Source organism: Neolamprologus multifasciatus, chromosome 16 (genome assembly GCF_963576455.1).
Source record: "Neolamprologus multifasciatus chromosome 16, fNeoMul1.2, whole genome shotgun sequence".
Taxonomy (NCBI): Eukaryota; Metazoa; Chordata; class Actinopteri; order Cichliformes; family Cichlidae; genus Neolamprologus; species Neolamprologus multifasciatus.
In genome coordinates this window covers 26,923,492-26,938,377 of record NC_140454.1, presented here as the reverse complement: position 1 = coordinate 26,938,377, position 14,886 = coordinate 26,923,492, and positions in this window count along the sequence as shown.

Below are 14,886 nucleotides of genomic sequence, written 5' to 3'. Positions count from 1 at the left end.
CATGTAGGTGAATGTCACATGTATAGAAGAAGAAGCTACATTCAGCTGCTTTATTTTCCAAGGGGCTGTCACAGCAAATGGATCCACGTTTGATCTGGGACAGATTTTATGCTGGATGCATTTCCTAACACAACCCTCATATTTACCTGAGATTGGGACCAGCAGACTAACTTATGGCCCCCAGATGCTTAAGGAAGGGATCTTTAACATATATGGTTTAAGTGTAAACCCCCAAACCATACCCATGGCTCACAATAACAATACATAAAGAGATTTAAAATAAGACGGTATTAATTGGTCTACCAACAAAAGTGATGTCGATGAATAAACAGGCTGCTACTTATGTAACACCGTCTTTGTTCTTACTGTGGACCCAGTGGGATTTTATACCATAAGACCCATCCCCTCATTCATATGATGCTTTATCCTGTACACATTTGAGAATATTGAAGTACACACACACACACACACACACAGGTGTATTCATTGGGAGCAGCTTCTATACGTTTCCCACTGAGGTGTCAACATGTGGATTAGAAAATCTGATGCTGGGAATCTGACTGATGACCTCCTGATTAGTTGGGAAAAACAAGCCAAACAAAATGCAAAACACAAGGACACCTCTTAAATAATCCTGCATCTTAACAGGTTAACATAGGCAGGCACAAAAGACAGTTTAGGTTGATCCAACAGTGAATTGCGGAGGAGAGAAAATACAGAAAATGAAATGGAAAACAGGAAATGAAAGGCCACACCGACTGTGCGTTGATAGATCTGCATCGACTGTCTTCTGTCTTATTGTTGTTGTTTTGCTTGGCAAACCATGTTTGAATCCAAAGCAAAAAAGACTTGAAAGGATGTATTTCTCAGAGCTGTGGAGTGGGCAGTTACCCTCAGGGAGTCCCCAGAATTCTTTCCTGTAAAAGCGCTTAATGAAGGGAAGAGGGAAGTGTGGAGAATAAAAAGGAACAGCTTGTGAGCAAAAACATGACCTCATGTGTCAAACATGGCTGCTGTTGTTATGGAGGACTGGCTATTATTAATTTCACTGCTGGCAGAAGCTACTGAAGGAATACAGAGGCAATCCAAAGATGAGATTGAAGGCTGATACAGCCCACCAAGGGCAGCAGAAGATAAACTTCCCGAAGACAAATTAGCTGGGACACCCCTGGTCTGAGGACCAGACTTCATGGACATGTGAATGACTTTGTTAGCATTGGTATCCAAGTGACAGGTGATAGGCTGAGGTACGCACAAAAACTCTGGACGGGTCACTAGTCCATTACAGACCTACACCATCATCAAGTGCACAACCTTCTAGTTTTGAGGCACTAATGGTAATCCTGTTTCATGTTTGGCTGCTTTATTTGACCTAACATGAGGCAAAAGGTGTTAATATGTGATGGAGAGGCCAGCAGTGTAAAAGTAACACATAATGGGGGTTGAGGTCAGGTGCCAATGGCTCCTTGGGCCCTAGATAAGCAGAAGCCAATGGAGTTATGATCTGACAAGAGACTGCTAATTCTGGCAGATGCAACTTTAGTTTCACAAAATATAAATAATATGGTTTCGTTAATCTTTCCAATCATTTTTTATCCTAGAAGACTTGTAACTTTGATGAGATGGCCAACATTTCGATATTTTGTGTAGGGACTATAAGTGAATCAAAGAACCTGGAGAGTGTTTCTCTTTAAAACTCTACAGGAGACTGGAGACAGAAGAGTAAGTAAGTAAAATTTATTTATATAGCACATTTCACAGATAAAAATCACAAAGTGCTTTACAATAAGATCAGACATACAAGTTAAAATTAATTAAAAGCCCGTTTGTATAAAAATGTCTTCAGCTGCTTTTTAAAGGAGTCAGTAGAATCTAGACAGCGTAAAGACAACGGCAGAGAGTTCCACAGCCTAGGTGCCAGTGCCTGAAAAGCCCAATCCCCACGTGTTTTAAACCTAGTACGTGGGACCACCAGTAGCCTCTGACCTGAAGACCTAAGTGCTCGGGATGAAGCATGAGGTCAGAGAAATACTGGGGAGCTTCACCGTGCAGAGCTCTAAAAGTTACAACTAAAATTTTAAAATGAACCCTAAAATTTACAGGCAACCAATGAAGAGAAGCCAAAACTGGAGTAATGTGTGACCTCTTGTTTGTACAGAGTTGTCTGCAGCTGTTTTCTACAGTAATCCTGAGCCCTGTGAGGACTGTCCGTTCTTCTTACAGGTAGGTCTGGCTTACCTGCATTATGCCATTCACCTGTGGAGTGGTTGTTTCCTGATGGACGCTTTCAGCTTGGAGATCCGAGGAGCTGTGGTTTGAAAACACTGACCCTGAGTTTAATGAATAGCCTGATTAGTTTAATGTTTTTATTAAGAGGTTGGATGAGAGTGCCATTCAAACACTCCCTGCTTCCATCACCATCTCTGCTGTAATCTCTGCTGTAATCCAGCAACTGAAAAGTTCCCTCTCTGTCCTACAGTCATTTATATCTTTCTTCCTCCCTCCCATTCACCCTCACCCCAACAAAACACACGCATATACACACACGTATACATATAGACACACACAGATACCCTAACATACGCTCACTCCTGGGGCCAATTAGTCAAGTTGAAACGTCTTCATTTTTCATTTGAGTGTTCAATGATCAGTATAATTGGAATTAATAAGCCAATTTCATTTGGCAGAGATGGGAGTTTTTGGCACTTGTTTTGAGCACCCTCACAGTTGGTTACGGAGGAGGAAACCACAAAACAAGGGTCTCATTAACTGGGTCAATTACAGTCAAAACACATCACCTTATTAATCACTGCCTGGCATAATAAAGAGGCTTTGGTATGCTTATCAAGCTGCTGTTTATCCTGTATAATATTCAGTGCATCCCAAACCATATGTTTGCTGTACATCTCAATAACAGGAGAGCTTAGCTTTTCATATTAATGTCCTTAATGTCCTATTCAGTTCTCATTGAATATATTAAACAATGAATTTAAATGACAGTCATCCTTAACTGATATGAAGGGAGTCACTCAGGGTGTCCTACAGTGCTCTGCAATGCCTCTTTTCTTACACTGATCATCAACTTTATTTCCAACTTGTTAGCTACAACAACAAATAAAAAGTTCTAGTAATCCCCCTGCACAACATCTCTGCAACATAGCAGCAGGCTAATGAAATCAGAGACGATTTAGTAGATATGACCGCGCACATAGCAAATAAGAATTGATCAGTTTGCTTCAGAAGTTTGTGGAAACCATAGACTAGTAACATGTTGTCACAGTCTGGCAGAGGCAGACTGTATGGAATGACGAAGAGGACCCAAAATGCAGACACGAATGAATGTGGAACAAAACTTGAATGTTTACAGAAAGCGAGCCGTTTATTAAGGCTGGTAAAATATTACAATATAAAAGGCAGAGGTGAAGCTAAACAATAACCTAAACTGGGGAAACTAAAGATAGACATAAAAAAACAAAACATGAAACCTGACGTGGATACAGCGATATCTGAAACATGGCACAAAGAACAACAGACGACCTGACCACGAACGAACAGAAACACACAGATTAAATACACCCAAGGGTGATAGGGGAAGTGGAAACACATGGGGAACAGCTGACACTAATCTGACATAACGAGACAAAGGAAGCAAAGCCGACTACACTGTCATAGGACACAGATCTTCAAAATAAAACAGGAAAAATGAGACGCAGACATGGCGATACGAACTTGACAACATAAGACACACAGCATGAAACACATAAAGGGTGAGGGAAACTTAAATACAGGGGTAGAAAAACACAAAGGGAATCTAATAAACAAATGAACTTAGCTAACCTAAAGAACTTAAACATAAACATGAACATCCGAATAGACTAAAACTTAAAACACTGCTATAGACCCTCCTGCTGGGTCTATAGCAGGAGTTAAATTATGGAACAGTCTAACAGACAGATATTGGCTTTGAACTACCAATTTTGGAGCCTCAGTGTTTTGGTTGAGCTAATTTATTGGCGAATGCTAGCCAGCATGTTAGCATGTTAACTAGCATGATAACCATGCTAGCTGAAATACACAGACACAGATACATGCTCATTAGTGATTAGTAACAAATGAAATCTCAGATGTTCCACTAGAACTCGAGGTCAGACTTCTTGGATGGTGTGTTAGTACAATTAACCGCACAGCAGACACATTATTAGTCAGATTTTTTGAATAACATGAATAACATAACAAACATGGTCCAGAGGTCCAGTTCGGGACCCCAATTAGCTAAGATGAAGTCTAGCAGACAGCCAGCAGCAACAGCCACCTGTGTCATCATCCACCTATCAGTCAAAGGGGCAAGGCCCCTAATTATAGTATCCTGGTGAATAAGATATTTAGTTTCCAGAGCTTTTTTGTGCACTTCAGTTTAGTTTTCATTCTTTAAAAGTGCTTAGTTTTTATTAGTTTCAGTATTAGTTTGCTCAGGGGTCTCATGGTGCTGCACAGTGCTCATTAGATCACCATGGTTCTGGGTTCTGCCATGGTTCTGGCATGACTTCATGGTGAATGGTAGGTGTGAATGGATAACGGTGAATGGTTCTCTGGCCTTTATTTGTGTTAGCCCAGCCACAGACTGGCAGCCTGTACAGGATGTATCCTGCCACCCACCCTACCACACCCGGGACAGGCTGCAGCACTCCAAGGTCTCTCAACTTAATTCAATTCAATTCTTTTATATGTTATTTATATAGCGCCAAATCACAACAAAAGTCGCCTCAAGGCGCTTAGTATTGTACAGTAGATACAGAGAGAAGCCCAACAATCATATGACCCCCTATGATTCATTCTACTTTTAAATACCCTAGGAACAACAAGTAGGCCTGCAGTGCGAGAGCGAAGTGCTCTAATAGGGTGATATGGTACTACAAGGTCATTAAGATAAGATGGGGCCTGATTATTTAAGACCTTGTATGTGAGGAGCAGGATTTTGAATTCAATTCTGGATTTAACAGGAAGCCAATGAAGGGAAGCCAAAACAGGAGAAATATGCTCTCTCTTTCTAGTCCCTGTCAGTACTCTTGCTGCGGCATTTTGGATTAGCTAAAGACTTTTCAGTGAGTTTTTAGGACATCCTGATAATAATGAATTACAGTAGTCCAGCCTGAAAGTAATAAATGCATAATCTAGTTTTTCAGCGTCACTCTGAGACAGGATATTTCTAACTTTAGAAATGTTGCACAAATGGAAGAACGCAGTCTTACATATTTGTTTAATATGTGCATTGAAGGACATGTCCTGGTCAAAAATGACTCCAAGGTTCCTCACAGTGTTACTGGAGGCCAAGGTAATGCCATCCAGAGTAAGAATCTGGTTAGATACCATATTTCTAAGATTTTCAGGGCCGAGTACAATAACCTCAGTTTTATCTGAATTAAGAAACAGAAAGTTAGCGGCCATCCAGGTCTTTATGTCTTTAAGACATTCCTGCAGTTTAACTAATTGGTGTGTGTTATCTGGCTTCATGGACAGCTAATCAGCTTCTTCTAACAATCTTGGAGCAACTTGTTGACAATCACTGAATTTTACAGCACGATGAAGCTCCATGTTATAATGGATCCAAGTGGCTTGGAGATAATCAAATTCTGTGGTAAGGAAAGTCCACAGATCTTAATCTGATGGAGAATTTATGGTCAGGAGAAGGCCACAAACTGTAATAAACTTGGAGCTCCAATAAAGCAGGAATGGATCTCTATCAATCAAGATTTGATTGATAGAGATCAGAAGCTGATCTCCAGCATGCCACAGAGAAGTCAGGCGTTACAAAGAAGACAGGTCAGCACTCTAAACAACTGTAGCTTGCCTCCACCAGTGTGTGAATGCGAGAGTGAATGAATAGTGGCATTGTAAAGCCCTTTGGGTGCTTTGAAAAGCGCTATATAAATCCAATCCATTATTAAACACTGACTGACCCTATGCATAAATGTGATTTATTTGCAGATGGCAGCCTAAAGCTTCTGAAGTGTTTGTGATTGTTCTTCATAAGAAGTGCGTCAAAAAAAAAAAAAAAAAATTTTTGGCCATGGCTGTATATCAGCATGCAAATCACCTCATTTTAAATATGGTTATGCTTAAATTAACAATCTATTATCTTATTACCATTAGTTAATTAGTGAATGTCACAGGGTTTCAGCTGGCTGACAGAAATGGCCTTCTTAAAGAACCAGCAAGACTAATAGCAGCCCTTAAAATGCTTAGTGTCCTCAATAATAGAGCAAAAGGATGTTAAAAAGATGCTGTGTGTGAAACGGCGTTTGAGCTCTCACCATGCAAAATTCCTCCGTGTCATGAAACGCAGCTTGTTTGTCTTGCGGAGGTGAGCTCTCATGAGATGTGAAGCTTTAAATATGAAGGGATGTTTCAGTGAGAAGGTGTTTGTCGTTTCTACTCTGGAAGATGGCTTCCCTCTCCCTTTCATCTCCTACCTTCCTGCACTCCTGAGGCTGAAGAATGTCTCCTCACACACACACACACACACACACACACACACTGAAAACGTCGTCTCCCTCTTTGACTCCTTTATGCACACATACAAAGGCCAGCACTCACAAACACAAACCGTTCCCAGCTCACTGTAATATGAACAGACATCTTCTCACTGCTTCTCATTTGGATGTCATAGCGCTGCTGGCCTCCTTTGCGATATTAAAAACTCCATTCCTATCATTGTCAAGCTACAAACAGATGGTGGCGAATCTGCTTGGCTCTCACCGAGGTCATGTGAAAGCTGCTTTTTTTTTTCTCCCCCACCCTCTCCCGGTTTATTTTGGAGAATATAACTTCATGCTCCCCTCTCTCTGCACAGAAACCATGTCTCATCTACAGGATGACACGTCTTTGTAAGGGTGCAAAATTTTTTGCTGCTTCACACCATGTTTCTTCGCTTTCTCAGGGGTGGTGTTTTTGTGTGAATTTGCACTCTGAAACACATTATAAATAACCCTGTTTGCAGCGAGTGGATGACTTGCCCATCTGTTGCAGTGATCTCATAGAAGTCTGCGGCTCTCTCCTGAAAGCTGGAGCTCAAGTAAACTCATGAAAATGTAAAGGCGCTCGCTGCAGCGCGGCGCTTTTGCCATATGCTCCAATGTTAGTGTCGATGAAGCTGACTTGGGTGTCAAGTAGGGCTGAGCAATTAATCTGATTATATTTTCAATTAAAACTTTGGCTTTCAATAATTATAAAAAAAATAAGATAACAGGGATAAAATAATTACTTTTTTGCATTTATTTCCAAATCAAAGCTCTCACTTGTTCTTTCTTAAATAAAGCTGTCTGGAGGTGATCCTGTCGAAGCTGCAGCTGCCTTTGTCTACAGATAGCCAAGGCTCTCTAACGCTCTTGCCCATCCAAGAAGTGCCCCCTCAGTTGAAGACTACTTGTATAAAACTAAAATGAAGTCATACCTTTTGGCAATGAGAATAAAAATATGTCATTTGGAAGGTGATGGCCTTCCAGATGATGAGCAAGATCTGTGATGACTCTGGAGCAGATGGGTCTGTGCAAATCAATTCAATTCAATTCAATTCAATTTTATTTATATAGCGCCAAATCACAACAAATGTCGCCTCAAGGCGCTTCATAGATACAGAGAAAAGCCCAACAATCATATGACCCCCTATGAGCAAGCACTTTGGCGACAGTGGGAAGGAAAAACTCCCTTTTAACAGGAAGAAACCTCCGGCAGAACCAGGCTCAGGGAGGGGCGGCCATCTGCTGCGACCGGTTGGGGTGAGAGAAGGAAGACAGGATAAAAGACATGCTGTGGAAGAGAGACAGGGATTAATAACAGATATGATTCAATACAGAGAGGTCTATTAACACATAGTGAGTGAGAAAGGTGACTGGAAAGGAAAAACTCAATGCATCATGGGAATCCCCCGGCAGCCTACATCTATTGCAGCATAACTAAGGGAGGATTCAGGGTCACCTGGTCCAGCCCTAACTATATGCTTTAGCAAAAAGGAAAGTTTTAAACCTAATCTTAAAAGTAGAGATAGTGTCTGTCTCCCGAATCCAAACTGGAAGCTGGTTCCACAGAAGAGGGGCCTGAAAACTGAAGGCTCTCCCTCCCATTCTACTTTTAAATACTCTAGGAACAACAAGTAGGCCTGCAGAGCGAGAGCGAAGTGCTCTAATAGGGTAATATGGTACTACAAGGTCATTAAGATAAGATGGGGCCTGATTATTTAAGACCTTGTATGTGAGGAGCAGGATTTTGAATTCAATTCTGGATTTAACAGGAAGCCAATGAAGGGAAGCCAAAACAGGAGAAATATGCTCTCTCTTTCTAGTCCCTGTCAGTACTCTTGCTGCAGCATTTTGGATTAACTGAAGGCTTTTCAGTGAGTTTTTAGGACATCCTGATAATAATGAATTGCAGTAGTCCAGCCTGGAAGTAATAAATGCATGAACTAGTTTTTCAGCGTCACTCTGAGACAGGATATTTCTAATTTTAGAGATGTTGCACAAATGGAAGAACGCAGTCTTACATATTTGTTTAATATGTGCGTTGAAGGACATATCCTGGTCAAAAATGACTCCAAGGTTCCTCACAGTGTTACTGGAGGCCAAGGTAATGCCATCCAGAGTAAGAATCTGGTTAGATACCATATTTCTAAGCTTTTCAGCGCCGAGTACAATGACCTCAGTTTTATCTGAGTTAAGAAGCAGAAAGTTAGTGGCCATCCAAGTCTTTATGTCTTTAAGACATTCCTGCAGTTTAACTAATTGGTGTGTGTTATCTGGCTTCATGGACAGATAGAGCTGGGTGTCATCTGCATAGCAGTGAAAATGTATGCTATGTCTTCTAATGATGCTGCCTAGGGGAAGCATGTATAATGTAAACAGAATTGGTCCTAGCACTGAACCCTGTGGAACTCCATAATTAACCTCAGTGTGTGAAGAGGACTCTCCATTTACATGCACAAATTGGAGTCTATTAGATAGATATGATACAAACCACTGCAGTGCAATACCTGTAATACCTACAGCATGTTCTAATCGCTCTAATAGGATATTATGGTCAACAGTATCGAATGCTGCACTAAGGTCAAGAAGGACAAGCACAGAGATGAGTCCACTGTCAGAGGCCATAAGAAGATCATTTGTAACCTTCACTAAAGCTCAGGCCATGTAAAGTATGTTTTAAGTATCTTTAGCATTTTGTTTAAGTATGTTTTAAACTAAAAGTTATTTCACTCTAGCTCACTCAAAAACTGCAAACAAATTCACAGTAAGTGACTCCAACTGTCCCAGTCTGTGGTGAGTTTATCCTCTTATGCACTGCGACAAAATGTCCCTCCTGCTGAGTACACTATGCTACGACATAGGACCCCTTTGTGATGTTGGTTATGTTTTTCTGTGTGGTTTATTCTGTGTGTTTACAGTAGATTGCTTATCCTTGAATTTGTTGTGTGACCTGTACAGGTGGCCCAGTTTAAAGGTTTCTTGTGTGTATATCACTGCCTCTGACAGTGTAGGTTTTAATGTAGCTTTAACAGATTTTGTACTGTGCATCCAAGGTCAAGGTTTGATGGGCAAGTATAAACATTAACAGGATGAATGTATGTCTCTTGGTCATAGTTTTTTCTTTGATAAAACAAAGTATAGGGATCTAATGCCCTCATCCACGCTCCACCTGTCAAAGTTGGTTGCCTGTGCTCATGTTCTCCTCACCCCGCCTGTGGCTGACATCACTGGAATATCCTGTCCACTTCCACTGGATTTCATTTTAATTATATTTTAAGATTAGAAGAAATGTCTCGTTAAAATTTTCCAGCTCAACTCTTTTATTCTTCTCATTTCTTGTTTTGCTCCTTCTTAAACACTTTCTTCTCAGCTGGGGTTGGATAAAGGCCCAGTGTGGGCTGTCACCGTGCGATCGGACCGGTTGGTTGGCATAAACACTCCGTCGTGTCTTTGATCAAAGCTCTTTTTAAACCATAACGTGCTACATGAATGTCCTAGTAATAGCCAGGATACTCTGACCAGCCCTGCCTTAAATGCTGTTACCCCTTTACGTGGTGCCAAAATAGCTCCAACCCACTGAGGTTTAAACTCTGAGACCTCAGAAGGTAACCCCATGGGATCTGGCTTCAAAACATTAGCAGCAGATCCTTTAAGTTCTGCGAGTTAAGAGTTGGAACCATTGTGGATCACACTTGTTCCAGCACATCCTCCCAACACCAGTGGCGCCAGAAGACTGTCACAAGCGAAGAGGTGCCAAAAAGCAAGCAAGGCCAGCCACCCTGCACTTACTACTCAGTTGCTCTACCGCCCAATACACGACCGCCAAGATATGATTTCATGTCAGTTGCTAATTTGAGGTAATCTCAGATAAACATGGAATAAAGTAAACTGCTATTTCAAAGGCTAACAGCGTCTATTAGTGCAATCTTTTGATATTTGTAGATGCGTATGGCAAATGTTAGTGGCCTCATGCCTGAGGCTCAGTTCCTTTTTCCTGGGGTACTTATGTTTCCTGGGAGGAGTCATCATCTTCAAGAAGAAATCACAGCAAAACACAGTGATTATATAAAATAGTATGATAGTACTGACACTTACAGGACAGGTATTAAGGTTGAGCAACGATCCACCCAGATCTCCTCCCCAAAAGGTTTTCATCATACCGAGCATGCTCAGTGTGAAAGGAAACTAATATCTAAGGTGGATTTGGATATCATACTTGGGTTTACAAAGGGTATGCATGAGTGCATGTCCATCTTGGCTAAGACTGCACAAAAAAAAAGCACCAACTTGAAGCCAAATCTGCTAAAGACCAGTGCTGCCAGGAACATGCTGTATGTGAGACGAATCCGCAGCTCTGGAGCCGCAAGGAGGACAAGATCATGTCGAGCCCTCTGTTACCAGAAGCAGAGACGCCGCGACGACCGGAGAGCGTGGGCGGCTGAGTCGCCATCGGCCGGAGGAAAGTCACACATCTCCCACTCACACTCCGAACAGCTTCCACTTCTTCCCGTCTCTCCTTCCCTCGCCTCCTCTTCGACCCGTCCTCACCGGTGCATTCGACCGTGTCCAAACTCATCATTTCACTTTTTCAATGTTCCCTCCTGACACGGGGTCAGCTCAGACGGTGCCGCCGTCTCCAGCCGGCGTTAATGAGCCCTTTCTTCTCGTCTGCAAGCAGACAGATGGCAGCAACGTAATGACAATGAGCCACTTCTGTATTAAGAAAAGCACATTTTTCTCTGCAGCAGAGAAGATTGCAGAGCAGCAAAGCACTTAAGCAAGTGAAGCACTTACCGTGTGATATTTCGAACAAGGCTTTAAATAGACCAAATATCCAGCAGGTGTTAAAAAGTGAACAGTGAGAGACTTTCAAAAGGGTCTGGATATATGTAATACTTCTGTGCCTCCTGAACTGTATGGATTTAGTTACAGACTGCACAATGAATCCCTTCTTTCCTGCAGACCTTTGTCCCGGGGAAGGACTCGATATCAGTCAAACACCAAGTGTGCTGGATTTCAAACACTTCAGGTTCTCCTTCAGACTGCGATTTCTGTCGGCGCCCGATAACTCCATCAGGCACGCCGTGGTGGCAGAACGTGAATGCATTTGCTTCAGCGAGTTCCACCTGTGCGATTCAGTGCAGAAACTCGCCGCGAGTGTTGATGACAGTCGATGGTGGAAAGCCGCCTCTCGGTTAAAACAAGACTTTGTTTTATTTATTTATTTTCTTTCTGACAGGCCAAGATAAATAAACAAACTTTAACTCAGCATGATATCGCTGGCTCTCTCTTTCCCCGATCCTCTTTCGGGTGTCTGTTTTTTTTTTGTGATGAATGAAGTAAGACAGAGCATGACAGAAATACAGTCAAAGCAGATGGCTTTGTGTCTCAATCCTTTGCCCAATATTTCATCCCACCAGTGAGTTCCTCAGGCGCTGCGAGGGCTGTGAATATGAGATGTCATTATTTCCAACTATTTCAGAGCTACATCATCTTCGGCTTCATTTCCTCACCAGACAGTGCCAAACATTTATTACCAGCCATCAGTCAGTAATTTATAACAGCTCCAGTGATATAATTAAGCGAGACTAAATCTGTCACTTTATTAAAACAACTTAAAAAATACTAAATCAACTCACTGTTATTTTGCAAGCTGAGGCTTGCAGTCTTGGTGAATGTGATGGATAAGATTTATTCACGTTCTCCTTATTTTCTGTCATATATCTTCTGGTGGATGTTCACAGTAAACATGGTTCAAATAATGAAGTCCGTGTATGTACAAGTAATCCCTCAGAGACAAACTCTCAAACTGCTTTGAACACTCAGTTTCACACAGTTTTTTTTAACGTTTAGATCTGGATATCCTTATATGGTCACCACAGAAACTTTTCCCATCTGTTGATTAAATTTTTTTTACTAGGAGCAGCCAATCAGAAGAAAGTTGGTTTGAAGGAGGAGGAGCTAAAAGAGCTTGTTTCAGACAGAGCGAACTGCTCCACAACAACAGCAGTTTCTGTCATTTAACAGTTTATTGACTTAATTGTTAATAAACTGAAGTCAGTATGGATGTTTCTTTGCTATTTTCATATTTTCCCGTGCTGTTCGTCTGAGAACCTTGACCTAAAAGCAGCATACATCGAATATGTTGACCAGCAGTCCAGCTCCTGGACACTTCTGAGACCTTGGCTGTGTTATTGTTGGTTAGGGCCGTTTGGTTTCAAAGTCTTTCTCCAGGCTGTTTAGCACTTGGGCTGAAAGCTGCAGACATACCGAGCTGAGATGAAGCAATACGAGCTGCAGACCCAGAATCAGAATGCTTTAATAATCCCTGAGGAAATTATGTGGCTACAGTTGCTCCAAGACACTAACCGTAACAGTTTACAAAGTATAAGAAATGAGAATAATTTATATTGTTCTGCAGCTTTTACATGCATCCCTACTCCAACACAGCTGAATCAAATGATTGGCTTACCTCTTCAGCATGCCATCAAGTTTGGTAAAGGCCTGGTAACATGGAACAAAGATGCATTTAAAAGCTGCAGGACAGTAGCTCGCGAGGACTGGAGTTGGACACTCCAGGTCTACATCACGATGCTGCAAGTTCAGAGGCTTTTTTGCAGAACAAGTTTAAATAAGTTTATGAGCACACTGCATTTACAAATCCCTTTACTCTGATGTTTTAAAATCAATACTATTGTACACACACATAGTCTTATTGTAAAATGCTTCCATTGGTACAGTGAGCACCTATTTTGCAGTCGGTCCATGCAAAAGGAAGACGTGTTGCTCCTCGCTCGGGCGCGTCTAAGACCCGATCAGACACCCAGTGCTCATCCTGAGCTCTTTGACAGCATGCCTGTACTCCAAAAGCACACTGATCATAAATATAAATGACAGCATTAATAAATGATGACCTGGTATTCAAATCCCCTCATTATGCATGCAAATAGGTTTCAAGTGGAAGCACGGGCAAAGTGTGGTCTAATGTGCAGAGTGTAATTGTTACACGGGTGCTGACCTGAGATCATTAATATTAATTCTCTACATTGTTTCAGTCCGCTCCTCGCCACAGCCGATGACCTCTGATATGAATGGGTTTGATCCGAGTTTTCATTCATGTGCAAACTCTTTGCAGCCGCCGATTGTGCGCTGCTGAAAGGACACATTATTGTTGCCGATTAAGCTGCCACTGCTGAATTAGATTACACCTCTGTAATATTCATTTAAATTCATTTAATTGTTTAAGGCATTAAAGTTTCAAAAAGCAAAATAGTTCCTCCTGTTGTGTCCTGTTAGAAAAGAAAAGCATTGCACACCATTCAGCTGGGCTGGGCGATGGTTAGCAGTAGTGCAGGACAGACTGATGCCAGGAAACGACTGACAAACAACTGACATTTAATTAAAACTTTGTGCAACAAACTAATCTGTAATACAAACGGATTAAGAAGCTAATGACATGGTCAGGTGAAACCAATCAATTAATTCCTTCTTTCGTGATTATTGTCTCCTTCAAGCTGGTCATTTGATTGATTCAGTTTGTCTGTTTGCTTAAAAAGTTATGGAAGTTACATTAAACTAAACTCTAAATCCCAAACTCATGGAACTATTATGGTATTCATACTATTGTAGATAGTTTGTGCAATATCTTTATTAACCCTTTAAAGCCGGTCGGAGCAGGCATTTTCCGTTTTGCGTAACTATTTTTAAATCCCGGTAGAGGTGCAACCACGTAAGCTAGCACAATAATTTCTTTTGCATATGAAACCGGAGGAGTTGTACTTACATCTTATGCCATCAGCTTGTCCTCGGTCTCAGTTTCCTTCCACATATAGTTTTGCAAAAACTGCATAAAAAGCACTTGCAGCAACAAAAACATAATATTCCAGAAACACGCTTTGCCGATCCGATCAGCTGTTTGTAACACTTCCTACGTTGGAATAGACATCAGCTCGAACTATCGCCTTGTCCGCCATTACCTGCCCGAAACCAGAAGTGACGTCATTTTCACGGAAATGTCTGGGTTTTTTTTTTTACCTTCAGGGCCTTATAAGCTATAAGTTATGTTTGACTTTATGACTTTCGGTATTGTTTCTTGGATGCTTAGGACTCATATTGCACTGCTGGAAATAATTTATTTTGATGCATATGCTGTTTTTTTTGCAAATTTGCATTATAATATTTATTTTCGTTTTCCTGCAGTATATAAAAATTGGTGTATTTCAAAAATAAAACTATGAAGACACTCAAAATAAATTTCCTGTGGTGGGAAACTATTTTGTGCAACTTTTTTGTATTTACAGTTTTGAGGGATAAGCGTCTTAAATTTCTCTAACTAGAAATATATGTTAAAAAAGCAAAAACGATTTTCAAT